This window comes from Hyperoodon ampullatus (assembly GCF_949752795.1).
Source record: "Hyperoodon ampullatus genome assembly, chromosome: 15".
NCBI lineage: Eukaryota > Metazoa > Chordata > Mammalia > Artiodactyla > Ziphiidae > Hyperoodon > Hyperoodon ampullatus.
In genome coordinates, this window is record NC_136928.1 from 37,692,314 (window position 1) to 37,716,051 (window position 23,738).

Genomic DNA, 23,738 nt, shown 5'->3' on the forward strand with positions numbered 1-23,738 from the left:
CCGGGTTCGATCCCTGATTGGGGAACTAGATCCCACATGCTGCAACTAAAATATCCTGCATGCCACAACAAAAGATCCTGCATGCCACAACTAAAGATCCTGCACATGGCAACAAAGATCCCGTGTGCCGCAACTAAGACCTGGCACAGCCAAATAAATATTAAAAAAAAAAAAAAAAGATGATACAAATGAATTTACTCACAAAACAGAAACAGACTCAAGACTTTGAAAACGAACTTATGGTTACCAAAGGGGAAAGGTGGAGGGGAGGGATAAATCAGGAGTTTGGGATTAACATATACACACCACTATATATAAAATCAATAATCAACAAGGGCCTACTGTATGGCACAGGGAACTGTACTTGATATTCTGTAAAAACCTACATGGGAAAAATCTGAAAAAGAATGGATATATGTATATGTATAGCTAAATCACTTTGTTCTACACCTGAAACTGACACAACATTGTAAATCAACTATACCCCAATATAAAATAAAAATTAAAAATTTTTATTAAAAATAGGCTTTTCCAGCATAATAGTCACCAAAATCAATGGTGCTGGAACCAAGGATATGTGGCCCTGTGTTTGGTGGAATAGTGACATACAGTGGGATTGATAAAATGCATAAATGAATGGAGCATAATGGGAACCAGGTTTCTCACTATTGGAGAAGGAAATTATGGAGCAGATGAAGCTAGAGTAGACCTTGCTGGATTGGAATGGGAAGTATTGGTATAAGCTCATGATCTTTCGTAAGGATAGACAGCTATAGATATTGATATTGTGGTGGTTTTAAAGTAGGTCCAGGGCTTCCCTGGTGGCTCAGTGGTTAAGAGTCCGCCTGCCAATGGAGGGGACACAGGTTCAAGCCCTGGTCAAGGAAGAGCTCACATGCTGGGTAGCAACTAAGCCCATGCACCACAACGACTGAGCCTGCACTCTAGAGCCTGCGAGCCACAACTACTGAAGACTGCGCACCTAGAGCCCGTGCTCTGCAACAAGAGAAGCCACCTCAGTGAGAAGCCCGCTCACCTCAACAAAGAGTAGCCCCCGCTCACTGCAACTAGAGAAAGCCCTCGCACAGCAAAGAAGACCCAACACAGTCAAAAATAAATTAAATAAATAAATAAAGTAGGTCCACATTTTGGTGGGTTTTTCTTTTATTCTCTTCCATTCAAAGGTAGAATATAATCTCCTTGCCCTTGAATGTGGGCTGAACTTAATGCCTAGGTGACCTCCAATACTAGGTCATGAAAAGGATACAGCATTCACCTTCTTTCTCTCTCTCTCTCTCTCTCTCTCTCTTTCTCTCTGCTTGACTTTGGAACCCAGTCACCAACTTGTGAGGAAGCCAGGGTCCCATGGACAGGCCATACATAGGTGTTCCAGTGACAGCTCCTGAGCTGACAGCCAGCAGCAACTGCCATATATGTGAATGAACAACCTTTGGATGATTGCAGCCCCAAGGACCCAAACATCATGGCGCAGAGAAAGTCATTCCCCACTGTACCCACTTTGAATTCCTGGCCTCATAAACCATGAGAGACAATACAAATTATTAATTACTTAAGTCACTAAGTTTGAGGGTAATTTGTTACATAGCAATAGATAATTAATACATATTATATGTCTGCATATATGTGTATTATATGTTTGTACATACATAATATTTCCTACCTCTGTGCACTGAGAGAGTCTAGAAACAATGATAACTCAGGAGTAATGAGCATACCTAGTGTGCAGTTCTTGTTTTCAGAATACCAATCTCCCCTAAAGAAATAGCTGATTCAGGGTCTGGGGCAGAGAAAGTACAAGATGAGCTTGGAACATCCTGTATAGCAAAGTGCTTAAGTATGTCTAAAGGACCAAGAGCCAACTTGAAGGGGTCCCCACTGGCCATATCTGGGAACATATGTGCATCCAAATAAATAATGATTGTAAAGGATTATAACCCACTGAATAAAACAGGAATCTAAAAGTTCATACTGATATATTTAATGAATGAATGAATGAATGAATAGGAGAAAAGGGAGAGCCTTCCTTTCAGTAGACTTCCAACTAATACTGTTTATTAATAAGTAAAAACTACTTATTAACTTGACAGGGGAGAAATCTGACAAACACCATCTCAACCTAGTGGTAAAAATTAAATTACATCAATACATATGACAGCACATGCCTCCTGATATGATGCACTGAGATCACAGGATCACCTATGGAATATTCCTGCCAAAGATACATGACCTGAACCTAATCAGGAAGAAACATCAGGCAGACTTCCCTGGTGGCACAGTGGTTAGGAATCCGCCTGCCAATGCAGAGGACATGGGTTCAAGCCCTGGTCCGGGAAGATCCCACATGCTGCAGAACACCTAAGCCTGTACTGAGCCTGCGCTCTAAAGCCCACGAGCCACAACTACTGAGCCCGCGTGCCACAACTACTGATGCCCACGCCTAGAGCCTGAGCTCTGCAACAAGAGAAGCCACCTCAATGAGAAGCCTGCGCACCACATGAAGAGTAACCCCCACTCACCGCAACTAGAGAAAGCCCACGCACGCAGCAATGAAGACCCAATGCAGCCAAAAACAAATAAATTTATTTTAAAAAATAAAGTCTTTATAAAAAAGAAAGAAACATCGGGCAAACCCAACAGTGAGGGACATGCTACAAAGTACTGATCTGTAATCTTCAAAAGTGTCAAGGTCAGGGGCTTCCCTGGTGGCGCAGTGGTTGAGAGTCCGCCTGCCGATGCAGGGGACACGGGTTTGTGCCCCGGTCCAGGAGGATCCCACATGCCACGGAGCGGCTAGGCCCGTGAGCCATGGCTGCTGAGCCTGAGCATCCGGAAGTGTCAAGGTCAGAAAAGTCAAAGAAAGTCTGAGGAACTGGTCCAAACTGAAGAGACTAAAGAGACATGACAGCTAAACAGAAAGCATTATCCTGAACTGGATCCTTGACCTATAAAGAATATAACTGGGACAGCCAGCAAATTTTGAATGAGGCCTGTCAATTAGATGGCAATAGTGTATCAGCGTTAATTCATGGATGGCCTTGGTTATGTGCATGTCCTAGTTTGTAGGAAATATGCGCTGAAGTGCTAAGGCTGAGTGATATAGTGTATTTGCATCCTACTCTCAAATGCTTTAAGCATGAATTTTATGGAGAGAGAGAATGATAAAACAAATGTGTTAAACTGTTAACTGGGGAATCTGAGTGAAAGCATACAGTTCTTTGTACTGCTCTTGCAACTTTTCTGTAAATTTGAAATGATTTAAATATAAAACTTTTTTTAAAAATAGGCTTTCCCAGTTTGTTGTCTTTTGACTTTATTTTTTCCTAAACAGAGTTTTTGTAAAAATACTCTAATTTACCAAGCTTTTCCCTTTTGGCTTTTGGGTGACATGTCTTGCTTGGGTAACCATTTGAAGAAGGTCCCTGAGTCCACAGCTAATTAAAGAGGAAAGGTGGTGAGTTTGATCCCACTTCTACAAGAGAAACACCAATGAGCATTGAGAAGGAAAGCTCAGCTTTTAACTGGAGCCATAGCTTAGCAGATGGAAACGGGGAGTCCTACAGCTTTGCTGCCCCCTGGGTATCTTCAGTTGAATTTCTGGTGGACACCTCAAATTTGGCAGAGCTATCCCTTCAACTAGTCACCTCTCTGGACATTCCTATCTCTGACAGTCAGATATCCAAACTCAGGAGTCACTTCTGTGTCTTCTCATTTCCCCATATCAAGCCAGAAACTGACATTCTTTACTCCTGGTATTCTGCCACCTCCCTATTCCAGACCCTCATCCTTCAACCCTGAATTGTCACTAGAGTCATCTCCATTCATCTCCAAGTTGCTACTCATCAATAACCTAATCCTGTAGAAGAGTTCTCAGGGACCCCCCCCTTAACTGCCTTAAATTGTTTATTATACACAGTGTTACTTTAAACCATGTAGAAACATAAAACTGGACATCAACTCATTCTTAGAGCTCTCATTCAATTCTAAAATCAAAGCAAATTTACAAATAAAATACAAACAAAAGTATAAAACTAATAAAATTCAAATTAACATTTAGTTAATTTGATTCACCCTGTAGTTGTGGCACCATTGATTGGCTCTTCTGGAATTCCATGTGCCTGTGCTATCATGGGCACTGATGGCCAATTTTCCCACTATTTTCTTCTACTGGAAGGTTTACAAAACCTCAGCTAGTATAGTCAGTCACCAGGAAATTGGCCTTCACTCTGACATAGATGCACCATTTATGGATTCATTCCTCCTCTACTCTTTTCTTGTTAGTTTATGACAAAGTAACTTGGTTTTATAAATATGGACTCAGATACAGGCAGTGAAACCATGACATCATATGGGAATACTCAGCTATAAATGGTCATCTAGCTATGTCTGAAATTTCTTAGAATTTTAAATATTCAGAGCAACATTATTCACAATAGACAAAAGGTGAAGCAATACAAGTGTCCATCAACAGATAAATGAATAAACAAATGAATAAACAAAATGTGGGATATGCATACAAATGGAATATTATTCAGGCAGTAAAAGGAAGGAAACTCTGACACATGGATAAACCCTGAGGACATTATGCTGGGTGAAAGAAGCTGGTCACAAAAGGACGAATACTGTGATTCCACTTGTATGAGGTACTTAGTCAAATTCGTAGAGATAGAAAGTACATTGGTGGTTACCAGGGGCTGGGGTGGTGGGGAATGAGGAGTTCATGTTTAATGGGTACAGAGTTAGAGTTTTGCAAAATGAAGAGTTCTGTGGATGGATGTGACAGCTATACAATGTGAGTGTACTTAATATTACTTAACTGTGCACTTAAGATGGTTAAGATGGTAAATTTTCTGTGTATTACGGACAAAGGATTAATCTCCAAAATATATAAACAGCTCATGCAGCTCAATATTAAAAAAACAAACAACCCAATTAAAAAATGGGCAGGGCTTCCCTGGTGGCGCAGTGGTTGAGAGTCCGCCTGCCGATGCAGGGGACACGGGTTCGTGCCCCGGTCCGGGAAGATCCCACATGCCTCGGAGCGGCTGGGCCCGTGAGCCATGGCCGCTGAGCCTGCACGTCCGGAGCCTGTGCTCCGTAACAGGAGAGGCCACAACAGTGAGAGGCCCGCGTACCGCAAAAAAAAAAAAAAAAAAAGGACAAAATTTGGAAAAGAAAGAATGCTCTTGATGTTAAGGCTTGGAAAGGAACTTCACTTTTAAACAGGAAATTAGCATTTCTAAAACCCTGAAACAGGAAAAAATAGATAGCTACAGCCCTATTATTTGCTGCATTTTAAATTGTCTTGTATTATTTCTAGATACATTTACTAATGTGACTTTAAATCTGATCCCAACTTATCAGCATGGATTTATACCATTTATATAAAAAAACCACCAATAAAAAGAAGATGCAACTGAGGCAAATTAGAAGGATGACGAAGAAAGTGAATGCTGTGGTTTCAAAGCTCATAGGTGGAAGACTCATCCACTCTCACAGTCACAGATCGTCCAGATATACTTTTCCAGCTCAGTTTGAATGTAGTTCGCTTGTTCTTTAAATTTTCTGGAAACAGACGACTAAAAGGGTGCTTTCATTGTTGTTCTTTGGATCCGCTTCATCAGATATGCTCTGCTTGCTTTGGTGGCGTGGACTCACACGGGTTAATTTCTCTCCACAAACGTGGTAGGGGCTGAGGTGGCTAGAGGGGAGACTGAGCTGGGACACGTGGGACTCAGCCCACCTCCCCTCACCCCAAAACTATCGGAATTCAGAGGACAGAGGAATTGGAGCAGCTGGAGCCGAGCCCAGCTCCCCATTCTTCCTTCTGCAGTGACATCATAGCACCAGGATCAGAGAACCAGGCCAACCCCACCCATCACCTGAAGTCAGAACCACGAAACTCCCCCCTGGGCGGCAGTCTATCTGTCCTCCCCTCTGAGAGGTCCGGAGTGGCTTTGGATAAGGATTTTCTTCCGACACTTGAAATACCATCTGTCCTTTCTTAACCTGAGCCTATGTTACTGTTTCTTTCACAGACCATGAACAATCAGTCCACTTCCTTCTTATACAATCCCTCTCCACAGCCCTGTGGTCAGTAATTGACTTACTTCATAATGGTGTTCTCTCCAGGCTAACTAGCCCACGTCCTTCAGATCCCACATCATCGGACGTAATTTCTGGACATACAGAAAAGGCGGCAGCTCTGGAGGCCAGAGCTGAAGAAGCAGGAGTAGAATAAGATGATCAGAGTAAAGATGACCCCCCGCCTGACCTAACTTCAGGTGAGTAAGTGATGCCCATGACAAGGACGGGGAGAGTAGTGCTAGGATTTTCTGAGAACAGGAGGATATAAGGAGTATGGCAGCTGCTGCCGACCATGTCTGAAAAAGTCCGAAGGTGAGCCCTGTGGGTTTTTGGGCTGCAGTAACACTGGCTCTTCTCTAGAGGGGCAGGGACATTGATTTCTTTATCTTTGAATTCTCCACCAAGTCAGAACCTGCAGATTCCATAAATGTTGAATGAATGCGCGTGCGCGCGCGCGCGTGTGTGTGTGTGTGTGTGTGTACAGAGTTTGTTCGAGGGCTCAGGCCAAAGATGATTTTGCAGAATATGTGAACATATGAATGTGAATTTTTGCAGAATTTTTGGAGGCTTCCTCCAGCTAAAGCTCCCAGATGAAGACTCAGAGCCTGTCTCACCCTCCTTACACTACGCTGCTACCAGACTGAGATTTTAAGAGCTCAAATCTTCTCATGTCTCATGTATTCTAGTAATGCACAATGGTAATATTTTATATCTACCTACTGGTGGTTACACAGGTCCAGATATACATAAAAACCCATCAAACTGTGTGCTTAAGATTAGTGCACTTCATGTGCACTATGGTGTGGATATTATACCTGAATAAAAAGGTATAATTTTTCATCCCCATGCCTAAATTTGAGTGTGTGTGGTGCAAAGAGTAATACGTGACTAGGGTGCACTCTTGCTGGTTGGCTCTGTCTCCAAGATTGTTTGCTACACATAACACATATTCTGAGACCAGGGACCTTTGGCAAGAATACAGTAGTAGCAAAAAGTAAGGGCTGGTAAGACTGTATCATTAGGGCTTTCTTTCACTGAATGTAGCTTGCGAACAGATATCCTAAATTGTTAGTTAACATAATTCTGAATATGTATAGTTAATATAATTAGAGTATAGTTAATACAAATTCTGAAAACTGGAAGGTTATCAAACTTTGGTCTCTAAATCACATTTTAAACGCATTGGACTGTAAACTTTGTGATGCCATGGAATCTTACTCAGAGATAGGTCTGCAGAACCTAACACAGTGTGCCTTACACACAGAAGGCATGTGCTCAAAGGTTATTTGTAGTGGAACATTACTACCAATTCTACAGAAATAAAAAATATTCTAAGAGAGTATTATGAACAATTGTATGCTAACAAACTGAATAACCTAGATGAAATGGAAAAATTCCTAGAAACAAAAAACCTACCAAGACTGAATCATGAAGAAATAGAAAATCTGAATAGAACTATAATAAGCAGGCTGAATCAACAAACAAACAAACAAACAACCTCCCAACAAAGAAAAGTCCTGGACCAGATGGTTTCACTGAGGAATACTATCAAACATTTAAAGAAGAACAAACATCAATGTTTCTCAAACTAATCCAAAAAAATTAAAGAAAAAGGAATACTTCGTAACTCACTCTATAAGGCCAGCATTACGTTGATACCAAAGCCAGGCAAAGATACCACAAAAAAAAAAAAAAGCCTAAAGACCAATATCTCTCATGAAATAGAAGCAAAAATCCCCAATAAAGTAATAGCAAACTGAATTTAGCAGCAGCATATTGAAAGGATTATACACCATGACCAAGTGGGACTTACTCTTAGAATGCAAAGATAGTTCAACATACAAAAATCAACATAATACACCACATTAATGGAATGAAGGGGGGGAAATGATCATCTCAATTGATGAAGGAAAGGCATTCACCAAAATTTACCATCATTTCATGATAAAACACTCAACAAAGTAGGAATAGAAGGAAACTACCCCAACATAGTAAAGGCCATATATAGAAACCCCACAGCTAATATCATACCCAATGGTGAGAAAATATTTGCAAATCATATATTTGATAACATTAATATCCAGAATATACACAGAACTCCTATAACTCAACAACAACAATAACAAAATCCAATTCATATATGGGCAAAGGACTTGATTAGATGTTTCTCCAAAGAAGATATACTAATGGTCAACAATACATGAAAAGATGCAACATCACTACTCATTAAGGAGCTAATCAAAATCACAATGAGAGGGGCTTCCCTGGTGGCGCAGTTGTTGGGAGTCCGCCTGCTGATGCAGGGGACACGGGTTCGTGCCCCGGTCCGGGAGGATCCCACATGCCGCGGAGCAGCTTGGCCCATGAAACATGGCCACTGAGCCTGCGCGTCTGGAGCCTGTGCTCCGCAACGGGAGAGGCCACAACAGTGAGAGGCCTGCGTACCACAAAAAAAAAAAAAAAAAAAAAATCACAATGAGATATCACCTCACGCCCCATTAAAAGGCTATTATTAAAAAACAAAGAAAAAACAAAACCAAGTGTTGGCAAGGATGTGGAGAAATTGGAACTCTTGTGCACTGCTGTTGCAAATGTAACATGGTGCAGTCACCGTGGAAAACAGTATGTCAGTTCTTCAAAAAATTAAACACAGAATTCCATATGACCAGCAATTCCACTTCTGAGTATATACACAAATGAAGTAAAAGCAGGGACTCTAACAGTACACCCATGTTCATAGCAGGGTTATTCACAATACCCAAAAGGTAGAAACAACCAAAGTATGCATCGACAGGTAAGTGGATAAACAAAATGTGGCATACACATACAATGGAACGCTGTACAGCCTTAAAAAGGAATGAAATTTTGGTATGCTACATGTGGATGAACAGTTGAAGGCATTATACTAAGTGAAGTAAGCCAGATACAAAAGGACACATATTGCATGAGTCCACTTATATCACATTCCTAGAATAGTCAAATTCATAGATACAGAAAATAGAGTAGTGGTTACCAGGTGCTGGGGCGAGGGGGAAACGGTGAGTTATTGTTTAATGGATATAGAGTTTCAGTTTGGGATGGCGGTGATGGTTACACAGCAATGTGAATGTACTTAATGTCACTGAACTGTGCACTTAAAATGGTTAAAATGGGGCTTCCCTGGTGGTGCAGTGGTTGAGAGTCCGCCTGCTGGGGACACGGGTTCGTGCCCCGGTCAGGGAAGATCCCACATGCCGCAGAGCGGCTGGGCCCGTGAGCCATGGCCGCTGAGCCTGCGTGTCCGGAGCCTGTGCTCCGCAACAGGGGAGGCCACAACAGTGAGAGGCCCGCGTACCGCAAAAAAAAAAAAAAAAGAAAAGAAAAAGGTTAAAATGGTAAATTTTGTGTTGCATATATTTTATCACAATTTTAAAAAATTATTTGTGCAAAAAAGGAAGGGTAACTCATCTGTAAAGTGGCCTGGTATGAGGCAGGCACGGGAGAAACAAGACACTCAGCACACAGAGATCTTGTTTCAACCTCCATCCATTTGCTCAGTTTGTTTCCCCACTGTAATTGTCCTCCCCCTCCCTCAGCCCTTTACATGTCCCCACCTCTAAATCATCCAAGACTTGGTTCTTGGACTGCTCTTCCACAATGTCATCACCACCCACTGGCCTTCCTTCCTTCTTGCTTTCGCTCAGTGACACACCATGTCACCTGCCTGCATCCCAAACCCTTGTCCCGTTCAGCTCCAGCCACAGACATGCCTCCCCCTCCTGCCTTCAGTCTCCTTTGGGGTGGTGGCCAGAGGATATGGACTCCTGGCAACAGGGTCCACAGCAATTTGTGCTCCAGATGGGTCCAGGGTGCATGTAAATCCCCAGCCACCTCCCTAAGGCCTTGATCCATTTGATCTGGTGAGCTCCTCTGACAAAGTATGATCCCTGAATTGCAGGATCAAGATGAGGACATTCAGAGCACCCACAAGTCACAGCTGCCTGAACTTGGAAATCAGGAATGAGCACAAGACCCAGGCCTGGCTGATCAGAACAGTCTACAGTTCAAGGGTCAACATGTGACCTAACCAGCTTGGTTAGTCTCAATGTCAAGACATTTGCAGAAACTGTCAGCACAGAAGAGAATAGGGCTGAGAGACGTATATGGAGAGAGACAAATTGTACATGACTCCGCTTGATCTAATCATGCTTGAAGCCTTGATTTTCAGTGTGGACTGGAAGTGGGGCTTTCAGTTATATGAGCCAATGCTAATATAACATTTTGGCTTAAGCTGGTTTGAGTGGGGTTTTTGTCTCTTGTAATCCAAGATTCGTGACCAAAACACAATGTAACCAACATCATACTGCCTTCCCTTTCTGAGCCCTCGATTCCTAACCTGAGATTCCTTGACTCCTCACACAAGAGCCACTGAGCCCATCAACCATGTCCTGACTTTGTTGAACATCAAATATGTTCCCTCTAGCCTCCAAGGACAAGTGGAATAAAATGAGTACCTTTTCTCTTTCATCAGATTAGTGCAGCCTTTTTCCCTACCACAGCTAGTGGGGCTGCTTGGAGGTCTTATTTTAGATTTTGGAAAGCTAAATGGAAGTTACTGAAACTCATCAACATCGAGCTATGATATTTAATAGGGCACTTGGATTGAAACAGTTTTTTCCTTCTACCTTAATGGCCAAAACCTGTCACTTCTTACTAGAGGAAGGAAGAAAAAAATGATATTAAACATCAAGGTAAATGGCTAGTATGTCAGTACATATAATGTCCACACAAGAGAAACGTTCTGTTGAGAAACCTTCATTATTTATGATTCACAGTTAACCTTTTCACACAGAAACTGTTGAAAACTTCAGAAAGTCACTGCAGCTTGATAAGGTTTTTAGGCAATCCATTCATCACCCCATTGTTTCTCACGGAACAAGTAACACTGAGCTAGACAACAGGAAACGCTGCCCTTGGCAGAGGTGATGACACCAAGACAACACTTCTCTCATTAAGGAGACAGGCACCAATTCCAAAATGCCAGTTAAGCAGAAGAGCCTACAAATTCACTGCAAAGATTTAGCAACACTTTATAGCTAATATCTATCCATCTGAAATTGAAATGTCTTTGAGAGAGAGTATGTCAGAAGCAGTGTACTATTAATATTACATTATAACCACCAAAATTGGGTAAATACATTCCTGGCTTCAACCACGATAGCCACAACACCCATGCATACACCCATCCTAGGCCACATTTTAGAAGTCCCTCTGTTTTGCAGGCTTCGTGAGGATGGAAGAATATAGAGTTGAGGATTCAGCCACCACTGAGCCACCATCCCTGTGGGTCCTATTCTACCCTTCTGGTTCGTGAAGGGTATAGCTCGGCTGCAGGCAGAGGAGAATGTTCTTGCCTCATATTTGAGCATCTTCTGCCTTGCCCCATGCTACACGGTCAGTGAGGATCAAATTCCACGGACTTTGAAAAACAGATCGGTTTTGATGCTACACTCCTGAGATGTCTGAGAAGAGTGTTAAAGCTGACCTGATTCATCGGTTCCTGGGAGCCTTCCTGACCTCAGGAATCCAACCCAGGGAAGAGGCAATACGACATTCTTTCCTACCTCAGGGTTTGTATAGGCTGCTTTTGCACTTAAATTGTTCTCAAGCCCCTTTCCCATTTCCCATCCCTGCAAAAACCCAGCACCTGTAACAAGCAGTGACAGCCATAACCAAGGGGCAGATGGGAGACTTCCTTTGGTGCTTTAGTTTGGGAGCTCAAAACCACTGATGGCAGTGGTTTTGTTTTGTTTTCTCCTTTTCTATTCATTCTGTTCAATCTGTAAGCTTTTTGCTTTTATTTCCTTCTAAACATAATTTTCTCTAAATCATTTGTACTGTTATGATTTTGTATATCTTATTTTAATGTCTTAGCTTTTAGTTTTGATCAACCCTTTGATCTCAACATTTCTGAAAAGGATATTAAGGAATTATCTAGGGCAGAGCTTCACTAACTCGCTGTGGTGAAGGAGCAGGTTTTTTATTTTTAATCTCAGTCCACTGAGGACCAATACTTCAGTAAAACAAAAACTAAAGCAATGATACACTTGGATATCACAGCAATGTAAAATAGTTATTTAAAGTTTCTACGTATTTACTCTCAATTTCTGCATTTAGTTGCAGACCAGTGACAATTAGGGACCAGCACCAGTTCACAGGTCACATTCAGACCTGGTTACCAATTCCCTCATTTATTTGTTTTAAATGGCATTTTTCATTGTAGAAAATTTGGAAAATGAAGAAAAAAAACAAAATCTCTCATGATTCCACTACCTAGAGAGAAAAACTGTTGAAATATACTGATATTTTATACTATATATACTGATATATGTACATACATATGTATGTGTGTGTGTATATATATACATATATATAGTGGTTGCACAGCCATCATCACAATCTAAATTTAAAGCATTTTTATCACCTCTACAAGAAACCCTCTACCATTAGCAGTCACTCCTTACTCCCCACTCCCTAGTCCCTGGGAACCACTAATCTAATTTCTGCCTCTATAGATGTGCCTTTTCTTGACATTTCGTATAAATGGAATCATACAATATGTGTTTTTTTGTGTTTGGCTACTCTCAACTTAGCATAATGTTTTTTTGTTTTCTTGTTTTTTTAACATCTTTATTGGAGTATAATTGCTTTACAATGGTGTGTTAGTTTCTGCTTTATAACAAAGTGAATCAGTTATACATATACATATATCCCCATATCTCTTCCCTCTTGCATCTCCCTCCCTCCCACCCTCCCTATCCCACCCCTCTAGGTGGTCACAAAGCACCAAGCTGATCTCCCTGTGTTATGCGGCTGCTTCCCACTAGCTATCTATTTTATATTTGGTAGTGTATATATGTCCATGCCACTCTCTCACTTTCTCCCAGCTTACCCTTCCCCTTCCCTGTATCCTCAAGTCCATTCTGTAGTAGGTCTGTGTCTTTATTCCTGTCTTGCCCCTAGGTTCTTCATGACCTTTTTTTTTTTTTTAGATTCCATATATATAGCATAATGTTTTTATGATTCATCCATGTTGTGGCATGTAACAGTATTTCATTCCTTTTTATTGCTGAATAACATTATATTCTATGAATATATCAAATTTTGTTTATCCATTCATCAGTTGATGTACGTTTGCATTGTTTCCACTCTGGCTGTTATGAATAATGCTGCTATGAACATTCATGTATAAGTTTTTGCATAGACATGTTTTCATTTCTCTTGGGTAAATACCTAGGTGTGAAATTGCTGAGTCATATGGTAACTCTGTGTTTAGCATTTTGAGAAAACCCATATCTATTTTATAATTAAAAAAATTGGAACCAGTGTATATATACTTTGTTAAACTTAATATCATTTTTATTATGAACATTTTGCAATGTCTTTCAATAATCTTCAAAAAGATGACTTTTAATACTTATAAATTTTTCCTTTTTATATAAGCATTGCAATTATTTTCTTATTGTTGGACAACCTACTGCTTTTATACATAGCATTGATGGGCATATTTGTACATAAATATGTGAGCACAACTCTGATACTATTAAATCTTTACTTTTATTAAATATTAATCTTTTTGTTTATTTTCAAAAGCTTATTGGCTTCTGGCTCTTTTATTTTAAATCTCATCCATTTTGTGTCATTGCTTTTTGGCTCCAAATATCTCACATATTGATCCATTATTTTTCACTTCTATTTATTCCTCCCCTCCTCTTTTTTTTTCACCTTATTTCTAGTTTCTTAGATTTAGTCTCCTCTCAACCTCTGTTAAGGCAAAAGTAATATTCTCCTTTAGGTTTAGAAACTGTTAAAAAAACACTTTGATTTCATTATAATTTGTCTCATTAACTTATACAAAGGGGGATAACAAAAGGGGATAATAAATCAATCATCTGAAGAACCCAACACTTATTCTTGCTTTTTTTTTTTTCTTTTTGCTTTGGGGAAGAAAAAAATTAGAAAAAAAACATGCATCGATGATGTGACTTGAATTTTAAGAAAAATATTTCATAAATAAGCACTATTTCCCATAAATGCACTCTTTCTGATTCGAAGCAATTTTCTTCTTTTTTTTTTTTTTGGCAAAATATTTAATGTCTGTAAGTGTGCCTCACTCTCCCATTCCTGTTATGATTCGATAGCCTCTCCAAACTGGCTGTACCAGAGAAAACATGGGCACATTTTCACAGCAGGATTCGAAAACCATTAAAGCCCTGGTCCTCTTGACTCAGAAATGACTGCAGGTGAGGTCCTTCCACAGCATGCCTCAGGCGTCTCTGCTCAAGGCAAAAAGCCCCCCATTTCTACAAGACTCCCGAGGTGTTCTGTTTCTGCAGCTTGGCACTGGGAGCTGGGTGGCTGGAAATAGTGGTAGGCTCGTGCACTGCAGAGGTAGTCCCCATACACAGTGAGAAGCATCATGGAGGAGGAGAAGGTCTTGTAGCCAATGTTAGCTAGTTTCTTGGCAGTTGGCATGTTGTCCCCCTCTAGGATTCAGCTCCCAACGTGAGCTAGGGCCCCACGGGCCAGACGTAGCATAACCCCCCGCAGCAAGGCTGGAGCCCACAGTGGCTGCCCAGAGCAATTTTCTTAAGTCTAGAAGTTAGTCTCTCTTGTAGATGTCAAAGCCTTTCTTGATCACGAGCCTTTATTACCCTATTTGAATTAAAAGAAACCCCAGATTCACAAATCTGCCATTTGAGCAATTTAGTTTTTTAGAAACTTGCTTAAACTTCATTAATCAAACACTTTCAACTTTTCTGTTACCTTTTCAATCTCAAGGTAAAAATGATCATGGTACATCACTGATTACCTAATTCTTCCTCTCTGTATAAGATTTTGGTTACTGCTGGGTAAAAAGGGAAAAAAAAACAACTTTTTTTTAGTCGACTTTATTTTTGAGAACATTTTAAAATTTACAGAAAAATTGAGTAGTACAGAGAGTTCTCATATACCTCATACCCAGTTTCCCCTATTAACATATTACATTAGTGTGGTACATTTGTTATAATTAATGAACCAACACCAACACATTATTAATAACTATAGTCCATAGTTGTTTCAGATTTCCTTAGTTTTTGTCTAATGTCTTTTTCTGGTCCAGGATGCTACATTATAATTAGTTGTCATGTCTCCTTAGACTCCTCTCTGCTATTAAAGTTTCTCAGACCTTCCTTGTTTCTGACGACCTTGACTGTTTTGAGGACAACAGGTCAGATACATTGTAGGATGACCCACTACTGGAATTTGAACATATATTTTTTTAATTCCAAATTTTCTCTGAAGTAAGACACATCCTTTTTTTTCTTTTTAATTTTATTTATTTTTGGATGCATTGGGTCTTCATTGCTGTGCGCTGGCTTTCTCTAGTTGTGGCGAGCGGGGCCTACTCTTCGTTGTGGTGCATGGGCTTCTCATTGCGGTGGCTTCTCTTGTTGCCGAGCATGGGCTCTAGGCACGTGGGCTTCAGTAGTTGTGGCTTGCGGGCTTAGCTGTTCCGCAGCATGTGGGATCTTCCTGGGCCAGGGATCAAATCCATGTCTCCTGCACTGGCAGGTGGATTCTTAACCACTGTGCCACCAGGGAAGCCCCCAAGACACTTATTCTTAATCCCACATCTTCTATCCTTCTATTGTTGATTTACTCAAACATTTTAAATTGTCTTCTTCCTCTTTGTCTACATTTATATTTTTCCTTCATTTACATAGAAGTTTGGTAAACAGCACAGCCAGGCTATAGGCATAGTTTTAAGAAAACAGCCCACTCTATGGCAGGGGGTTAGCGGCACCCCCATCCTGCACATCCTAATGCATTCTCTATACCCGATCATTCTACTTCTAGCCTTAGCACCTAATCACCCAAAGGCCTCACTTCCTAATAACCTTGGCGGTTAGAATTTCAACATGAATTCTGGTGGGACACAAACATTCAGACCATAGCGTCAGCCAACACCAGGTGGAACAGATCCCAACCACCCAGTTGATCTAAGCCAACCCATGGAATTATAAGAGGTAAAAAAATCCCAAACCCCATTTCCTAACACATCAAAATTACAGGCTTTATTCTACATCTGAGTAGACCCCAAACCCCTTTCAAGATTTGTCTTGGGAGCAAGGGCAGAGGGGTCTCTTGACACTCAGGGGAGACAAAATGTCTGATGTTCAGCAGGGGTGGGGAAAGTGGACCTTATTAAAAGTAATCAAAATGCAAAGAGACTATGTGAAAAGAGGATTCTGATCAAATACATTTGAAAAGAGGTCTAATAAATATTTGAAAAGAAGGGGAGTCATGGTGTTTCTCAAGAAAAACAAAGGAAAGTATGCCATTGAAGATCTGTAAAGGGATCATGATGTTTGTTCGAGGGGGTAATACACTAAGACTAATTTTTGTTCAAGTTTTAATTAACTATGTGACAAGAGAAGTTGCTGGGAGTTTTGGGTTTTTTGTTTGTTTTTGGCAAATGGATTAGGTTAATTTCCCCATCTTTATAATTTATCACTTTCACACTGGTTATTTCTACTTGGTGGAACCAACTGTGAAATTATCTTGTACTTTTTTCTCACTCTATCTGGCTCTGTCCTTAGTATCCCTTTTGCTATGGGCCCCTTCAAGTTCATTGTATCACTGTCAGTAGGGGAGAGGGTTGTTTAGAAGACTGAGACCTGTTTGCTCTCTAGGGCACACATGCTCTAAAGATGTCTACAATTGGGTATTGGCACTTTGACCAAGACAAGTCCTGTCTTGGGAGGAATCATTTATCACAAAGAATGAAAAGATTTTGTGGTCAGCATTGTTCTACTCCAGCTAATTTTATTTATTATCAAGGACAAATGGGGCAAATTCAATCAGTACTTGCAGGTATCAAAAGCGAGAGTGGGTGAGACATATAATATTTCCTATAATTAACATATCTATAACAATTTGACATTTGAATATGCTGCTTTTGTAGAATATTTGAGCTTTCAATGTTTAGGACTTTTAGTAAACATTCAAAGCAAAAATGTCAGTTTTCCCAATAATTGTTCCATATGTCATATTTCATGATTGTTGGAAAAAGAGCAAAAGGCTGGGAAACAAACAATAGATGCCTGTGTGACAAAAATGAGATGGATCCATTTGGAAACAGGATTCTACTAGATAACCAACTTAAAATTTTTTTTTTTATAATTATTACTTTTTAAAATATTTATTTATTTGGCTGCACTGGGTCCTAGTTGCGGCACATGGGATCTTCCTTGCTGTGTGCAGGATCTTCCTTGCAGTATGTGGATCTTTAGTTGCAGCACGCAGGACCTTTTAGTTGAGGCGTGCGTGTAGGATCTAGTTCCCTGACCAGGGATCAAACCCGGGCCCCCTGCATTGGGAGCACGGAGTCTTAGCCACTGGACCACCAGGGAAGTCCCAAGATAACCAACTTTTAGATAATAATATATTCATACAACTCAAAACATTTTAAATATAGAAAGGTTATTTCCCATCATAAGAAGAAAATTTGTAACTATATGTGGTGATGGATGTTAACTAGAATTACCGTGATGATCATTTCTCAATATATACAAATATTGAATCATTATGTTGTACACCTGAACCTAATATAATGTTATGTCAACTATATCAATTTAAAAAAAGAGAGAGGTTACATGGCAAAAACGTCTCCCACACAGCCCTGACCCATTCTGTCCAGTTTCCACACCAGCATCCATCTCATCCCCAGGAAACCACTGTTATTAGTTTCTGGTGTTTTCTTCCAGAATGTCTTTAGGCATATAAGCAATACAGATATATATTCTTATTTTGTCTTAAAAAATCTTTTTGTTGAAGCATAACACTGATACATATAGTAAGTTCTAGTAGCTACAAGAACATTTCCCCAACATCTTCCCCAAAACACTCACACTCCCTTCTAGACAGTATCCCCCAAAGATAAGCACTATTCTGACCCTTATTACTATAAGTTAGTTTTGTCTATTCTTGAGTTCCATATACATGGAATCATACAGCATATACTTTTCTGTGTATGGCTTCTTTCACTCAACATTACATCTGTGAGGTTCATCCATGTTTCTGTGTATGGCAATCTCTTGTTCTTTTCTTCTTTGATATGTATTATTCCACTTTCTGATTATACCTCCATTTGTCTACCCATTCTACTGTTGATAAACAGTTCAGTTGTTTCCAGTCTGAGGCTGTTATGAATAGTGCTTCTATGAACATTTTTATACATATCTTTTGGTGGATATAGCACTCATTTTGGTTGCCTATATAGAATGGTTTAGATGGGTCATATATAGGCCTTAGAAGATACCATAAGACAGATTTCCAAAGTAGTTATAACAATTTATATCCCCCCTAGCAGTGTATAAGCTCTAGTTGCTCCATCCCCGCAACAACCCCTTGGTATTGTCAGTCCTTTTAAACAATATGAAACAAAGTATCATTATTCACCTTGGGAGGATGCTAGCGAGCCAGCTTATTATTTAAACCAGTAAATAAAGGGGGGGGGGAAATCAAGTATTTTTCTGTTTTTCTTATATGATCTCTATTTCAGGATAACCAAATAATTAGAAATTTCTTTTTTTGGATAAGAGTTTCAGATAATAAACAGAGGAGAACTACATTAGAACTCAGATATTATCATTTTTCAGTCCATCATGTACTAATGGATATAGGCATTGCTATTAACATCACAAAAAAAGAGACAATCAGACACCAATTAGACTCCTAATGGGATTACACATCAATACCTATAATGTAGTCTTACCACACTTCCTTGAAAAAATTTGAATCTCTATCTGAACAAGCCTCTAGATCTAATTACCAGTTTACAGGAAACATAAGTGCTAGAGGAACATGTCAAACAACATCACAGGGGGCAATCATCTAAACACAGACTACAGGGAAATCCTATAGGAAGATAACCTGGTTTTGTCAACAACAAGAAATAAAGGAGATTTTTTAAATGACAGAGAGGAAAACCATAGGTTAAAAGAGATTTAAGATACCTATGAAACAACTACAACACATAAACCTCATTCAAACCCTGATTCAAACAAATTGTACTAAAAAAGAAATAAGACATTCAGAGAAGTGTGAACACTGATTGGGTAGTTAATAATATCAAGGAAGTGTTAAAATGCTTTTAGGTGTGATAAGGTATTGTGGTTATGTTTTTTAAAACATTCTTATCTTTTAGAGGAATATACAGAAACATTTACAGATTAAATTACATGATGCCTGGGATTGTTTTAAAAATAATCTGGGGGCTTCCCTGGTGGCGCAGTGGTTGAGAGTCTGCCTGCCGATGCAGGGGACATGGGTTCGTGCCCCGGTCCGGGAGGATCCCACATGCCGCGGAGCGGCTGGGCCCGTGAGCCATGGCTGCTGAGCCTGCGCGTCCGGAGCTTGTGCTCCGCAACGGGAGAGACCACAACAGTGAGAGGCCCGCATACGGCAAAAAAAACCAAAAACAACAAAAAAAAACCCCTGGGACTTCCCTGGTGGCGCAGTGGTTAAGAATCCACCTACCAATGCAGGGGACACGGGTTCAAGCCCTGGTCCGGGAAGATCCCACATGCCATGGAGCAACTAAGCCCGTGCGCCACAACTACTGAGCCTGCACTCTAGAGCCCGCGAGCCACAACTACTGAGCCCTCGCACCACGACTACTGAAGCCAGCACGCCTAGAGCCCATGCTCCGCAACAAGACAAGCCACCTCAGCGAGAAGCCTGCACACCACAACAAAGAGTAGACCCCACTCACCGCAACTAGAGAAAGCCTGTGTGCAGCAACGAAGACCCAATGCAGCCAAAATTAAATAAATAAATAAAATTAAAAAAAATATATGGATGGGGAAAATGGAGGGTCTGGATGATATGTGATTATCCATATGTTGATAGTTGTTGAATCTGGGTGATGGAAACACTGGGTTCATTATATTATTCTCTCTGCTTTTGTATATGTTTGAAACTTTCCATAACAAAGCTTTTAAAAATACTTTTAGGGCTTCCCTGGTGGCGCAGTGGTTGAGAGTCCTCCTGCCGATGCAGGGGACACGGGTTCGTGCCCCGGTCTGGGAAGATCCCACATGCCGTGGAGCAGCTGGGCCCGTGAGCCATGGCCGCTGAGCCTGCGCGTCCGGAGCCTGTGCTCTGCAACGGGAGAGGCCGCAACAGTGAGAGGCCCAAGTACCAAAATAAATAAATAAATAAATATAAAAATACTTTTAGGGGGCTTCCCTGGTGGCGCAGTGGTTGAGAGTCCGCCTGCCGATGCAGGGGGCACGGGTTCGTGCCCCGGTCTGGGGGGATCCCACATGCCGTGGAGCGGCTGGGCCCGTGTGCCATGGCCGCTGAGCCTGCGCGTCCGGAGCCTGTGCTCCGCGGCGGGAGAGGCCACAGCAGTGGGAGGCCCGCATACCGCAAAAAAAAAAGAAAAAAAAATACTTTAAAAAATTGTCCCTATGGTATTTGCTATAATAGCAAATATTTGGAAACAAACTAGATGTTCACAGTATGAGAACAGCCAAAATAAATGTAGTGTATTTGTATAGTGAAATAATACATACAGTAGTTCTCAAACTTTTTGGTCTTAGAAGCTTTACACTATTAAAAATTATTAAAGACCCCAAAAGTTTTGTTTATGTAGGTTGTAACTATTAATATTTGCTATATTACAAACTAAAACTGACAAATTTTAAAATTTGTATTGATATATTAATCATTTTTAAATACTGAAAATAAACCCATAATAATTTATTAAACAGAATATGGGACATGTAATATTTTACATTTTCAGGATGCTTTCAGCTGTAAGTAATAGAAAATGTGACTAGGGAATTCCCTGGCAGTGCAGTGGTTAGGACTCCACGCTTTCACTGAATGGGGCACAGGTTCGATCCCTGGTCTGGGAACTAAGATCCCACAAGCCATGTGGTATGGCCAAAGGAAAAAAAAAAGAAAGAAAAGACAATGTGACTAAAAATAGCTTAAATGACAAGAGATTTATCATCTCACATGACAAGAAGCCTGAAGGTAACAAGGCTCCAGGGTTGATTAATTTCAGGGTCAGTGACATCATCAAGGGTCAAGATTCTTTCTATCTTTCCTCTTTGCCACCTCTGTTTATGAACAGGCTCCCTCATAGTTGTGAGATGACTATCACAGCTCTAGGTACCACACAAATGTCAAAGGCAGAAAAATGGGACCTAGAGAAAGCCTGCGTGCAGCAATGAAGACCCAACGCAACTAAAAAAAAAACAAAAACAAAAGAAAATGAACTGGTCTTGTACAGTGCATCCCTAACTCAGCTATTAAAAAGAAAAATGGGGGCTTCCCTGGTGGCGCAGTGGTTGAGAATCTGCCTGCTAATGCAGGGGACACGGGTTCGAGCCCTGGTATGGGAAGATCCCACATGCTGCAGAGCAACTAGGCCCGTGAGCCACAACTACTGAGCCTGCGCGTCTGGAGCCTGTGTTCCGCAACAAGAGAGGCCCGCGCACCACGATGAAGAGTGGCTCCCGCTTGCCACAACTAGAGAAAGCCCTCACACAGAATTGAAGACCCAACACAGCAATCAATCAATCAATAAATAAGCAAGCCAGCCAGCCAAGCATTTGAAGCCCTTAAAAAAAAAAAAAAGGGACCATCTGGGGTTCAACATCAACATCAAAGACTGGTTCTTGTTCATTTGAAACACCATAACAACGTTGTAAATCAACTATACTCCAATATAAAATAAAAATTAAATTAAAAAAAATAAAACACTATAGGCCAAGTTATAGTGTTAACAGTGAGAATGACCTCTTTCCCCCGAGGTTTCCCCTGCACACTGGAAAGGATGCCAGCAATCCAACTGGATGTCCCAAGCTAGTAAATATAATCCAAATGGAATATTAGGATAATAAGCAAGAAAAGTCCTCAGATTTAAAGAATAAACTATTTTATTTTATTTACTGCATACTTTTGCATTTATGCCAACATTTTCATCTATATCATCTATTTTCTCAAAGGTTATAGTTTAAAGTAACAACTTGGAAAGTCAATCTATCACTTGTTGCCAGGTGTTCTATATGTATTTGGCTCATTTAATCCTCACAACAACCCTGTGAGTTAGGCATTATTATCATCTCCACTTTCCAGATGAAGAAACTAAAGCATCAAGAGATTTTGCGACTTTCCCAACTCACACACCACTCTGTGTGGAGCTAGGATTCAAATCCTAGCAGTCTGGCTCCATTGCTTTCAACTAAATGCTTACCTCTATATGGTTTTAGAAAAATATGCTCAAGCACATGAGTTGAAAATTTAAGGTTAATTGGTAGAAGCATATAGAGTATAATTTTCAAAACGATAGAAGAAAATAAATAAAACTTGATCGATTCAGCAGAAGGCCAAAAAAGGTTGGGGAGGAGAATCTTTCTCTCTGGCTGATAATTAACCACCGTCATAAATGGCAGAGCAACTACCTGTACCAGGAAGTTGGTGACAAACCTACTACTTCAAAGGGTCATAGCTGTCCTTCACCCTAGAAAGGCAACAGTACCTAAGACATTAATTCTGCAAAAACACATGTGTGTGCAAAATCACAGATGTCATCTGTGTCTTCCGATTCAGACCCATTTTGTCATGGCTTTGGCATGAACTATTATTTCTAGGATTACACAAAGAAAAATAAACTCATGGCCTATATTGAAAGAGAAAGACCTCAAGAAAACAGCAAATGGATTACAAGAATAGATGAAGAAAGTCAGGGGGTGGAAAAACCAATGTTGGAGCTAGCAACGAAAAAGGATTAAATGCCTTGATTCGTTTCACTAGAGAATAAACTGTATAAAAACGAAAAAGGGGGGCTTACCTGGTGGCGCAGTGGTTGAGAGTCCACCTGCTGATGCAGGGGACACGGGTTCGTGCCCCAGTCTGGGAAGATCCCACATGCCGCGGAGCGGCTGGGCCCGTGAGCCATGGCCGCTGGGCCTGCACATCCGGAGCCTGTGCTCCGCAGCGGGAGAGGCCACGGCAGTGAGAGGCCCGCGTACCGCAAAAAAAACAAAAAACGAAAAAGGGTTGGATGGGATGGTAACAAAGAGAAAGGACAGTAAATTTTAAAATGCATCCAACTAGTCCAAAACTGAACCTTGTCTTACCTAACAAACATGTCCTGCCCCTGAGCTCAAAGTTTCACCAGCTTCTCCGTCCCAAGCCGGAAGTTTGCAAGTCAGCACAGACTCCTTGCTCTTTCTCCCTGTGTATCCAATAATGACCAAATCCAGCTGACTGACATTCTACTTGTTTTCCAAACCATTCCACCTTCCATCTGTATCACCTGTGACCCGGGTCAGTCAGGATGTCATTAACCCTGCCTAGTCTATTACAAGAGCTGCCTAACTGGTCTCCTTGCTTCTGAATTTGTTCCTCTTCAACTCACCACTTACCAACTCATCAAAGTTATTGTAGTCAAATACAATCCTGGTAACGCCACTCTTGGCCTAAACCCTTCAGCAGCTCCCCATCACCTACCAAATAAGCTTTCGGTTCAAGTCTCCGCCTCTTTTCTCCAGCCTCATTTCCCATTGCGATTCTTAGCATTCTCTAAGACT

General features: G+C 40.8%; 1 pseudogene across 1 annotated transcript; it reads right to left on the reverse strand.

The window, feature by feature from the left end:
• Positions 1–14,447: 14,447 nt before the first annotated feature.
• LOC307064424 (cytochrome c oxidase assembly protein COX14-like) lies at positions 14,448–14,619 on the reverse strand (annotated as a pseudogene). The gene has a single exon. The product of its transcript is annotated as a cytochrome c oxidase assembly protein COX14-like (transcript).
• Positions 14,620–23,738: the final 9,119 nt, after the last annotated feature.